Raw genomic sequence first — 2402 nt, 5'->3', positions numbered from 1 at the left:
GTGGCTGGCTTCAATTCCTCTTTATATATTTTATATATATAAATATATATATATATGATGATCTATATTTTAAACAAGCTCTTTAAACAGCTGTTTGAAATAAATGCTGAGAACCCCAGCCCTCCCCTGCAGTTTCTGGCCTCCTCAAGTGAACTCAGAGGATTCCGGGGCTGGTGGAGCGAACTCTCCGGTTTCTAGGCAAGGTGGCATCTTATTGATGTTTCCCCTCCGTGGCCCCCCCATCCGGTTCTGGCCCCAATCTCCTTTTAGGATCTCCAGGTCAAGGGCGATGACAGATGTCTTGAAACCCAAACCCAGCTGGCAGACTCTTTGTTCCTCAGGGGCACACATGCGGGTGTACATAGCCTGGCAGTGGCATCAGACCTGCTAAGTGGCTTCAAGAGAAACCCTATCCAGGCGCTGGGAACACAGGCCTCAGGAGGTGGGGGCAGACCCAGGCTCCAGCTAGCCCTGGCAGGGTTTCTGTGTGACCACGGGGCAGGCTTTTCCCTCCCTAGCCTCAGTTTTCCCATCTGTAAAGCTGGTGGTAGAGATCAAGGTGGTGGTTGGGAAAGGCCCCCAACTTCATGCCTGGACCAGTGGGCATGGCTGCAGTGGCCGTGACTGGAGTCTTGTTCTGGTTTGAAGGTGGAGCCATCAAGATTTGTCTTTTTCATGGTTGTGGGGCATAAGGGTGGGGAGGACGGAGAAGGACTACAAGTGTTCTGGCTGAGTGCTTGGAAGCATGCTGGGATGGGGTGGAGAGAGGACTAGGGTTCAGACTTGGTGGACTGTGATGTTGGTTGGGTCCCAGTGGAAATACCGGGTAGATAGGAGATAATCGAGCCTGGGGTTCCAAGGAGAGCCCAGGGGTGAGATGCCCATTTGGTCACTGTCACTAAAAGGCAGAATAGAAAAGCGAAGCGAATCAAGACTGGGGCCTGGGACACTTGTGCTTTGGAGGTCAGGGAGATGAAGAGGAAAAGAGGCAAAGAGAGCAAGAGGTAGCAGCCAGGGAGATGGAGAATCCCGGGGATCTTAGCTGTTGTCAAGTGAAGATGGGGGCTTGCAGGGGTGACGGTCTCAGGGCCCTCAGCGCTATTACGCTCTAAGCTTCAGCCTCACTTCCTGGGACGTGGGTAGCACTGATGAGTGAGTACAGAGTATCCGGGGGTCACAGTCGTTCCCCACCAATGGAAGTAATTATCAATAACCTATATCTGCTGTGGCTGTGGGTGACTGCACCAGACAAAGAATGTAAAAGAACATTATAAACTGAATTTTGGTGTACATGGAAGAGACGCAAAGACTGAGGGGAAAGCTCTCCACTCCCCAGACCCTGCAGAGACACAGGGTGGGAAGAGGGAAGGCTGTGTGGCCAGAGTCCTGGAGTCAGAGTCTGGAGGGAACCTGCAGATTAGTCTTCTGGGCTCTCAATCTGTTTTGCAGATGAGGAAATTCCAAGATGGGAAGGACCTTTCCTGTGGTCACAGAGCTGATACGGGGCCGGGGGCTGGTGGTGGGGCATCCTAGTGTGGGCCTCCCACCAGCATCTGTGCAGAAAACTCAGCCTCTGTTGAACAAGCACCTGGGGTGTGTGCTCTCCCCCGTCCAGGGCTGCCCCTGCTCCACACTGGCTCCCGTGGCCTGCAAAACCAATTCCCTGGCCCGGCATACAAGGCCCTCCCCAGGGCCCAAGTGACTCTTCCAGCCACATTTCCTACAACTCCTTGGGCATCTCTCTGTCCAGCCTCCCTCTGGGCATCTGCCGCTCTTTCACAGAAGGCCTGGAATGTCACTTCCCTGTTGGAATTCCACTGAGCCTTTGGAGCCATCTCTATAAAGCCTTCCCTAATGCCCTCAAGCTCCATATAACCCTTTGACTCTGTTTTTTTAAGATTTTTTTATATGGACTAGTCTTCATTGAATCTGTTATAATATTGCTGCTGTTTTATTTTTAATGTTTTGGTATTTTGGCCATGAGACAAGTGGGATCTTACATGACAAGGGATCAAACCCGTGGCGCCTGCATTGGAAGGTGAAGTCTTAATCACTGGACCACCAGGGAAGTCCCTATACAACCCTTTGGATCTTTAAAGCAGCCATCGCACTCATGCTTACAGTGGTCAGCCCACTTTTTCTCCAAGGCCCATGTAAATGGTGCTCTCCCCCAGGAGTCTTCCCTGACCACCCTCAGCCTGGGCCAGTGGCCTCCTCTGGGTTCCCACAGCGTCTGTGTTCTCCTCCCACTTTGCACTGAGCCATGGTGTTGTAGAGAGGTCTGTGCGGCGTCTCTGCCTGCCTCCTCCTCCCATCTAGGGCCTCCGCCTGAGCTGAGACCAGTCCAATGCATCCGTGGAGGCCCCAGGCTTCAGCAAAGGCATCCCAGAGGCTGAGTACAT

Source organism: Ovis aries, chromosome 15 (assembly GCF_016772045.2).
Source record: "Ovis aries strain OAR_USU_Benz2616 breed Rambouillet chromosome 15, ARS-UI_Ramb_v3.0, whole genome shotgun sequence".
NCBI lineage: Eukaryota > Metazoa > Chordata > Mammalia > Artiodactyla > Bovidae > Ovis > Ovis aries.
This window is presented reverse-complemented; position numbering follows the sequence as displayed.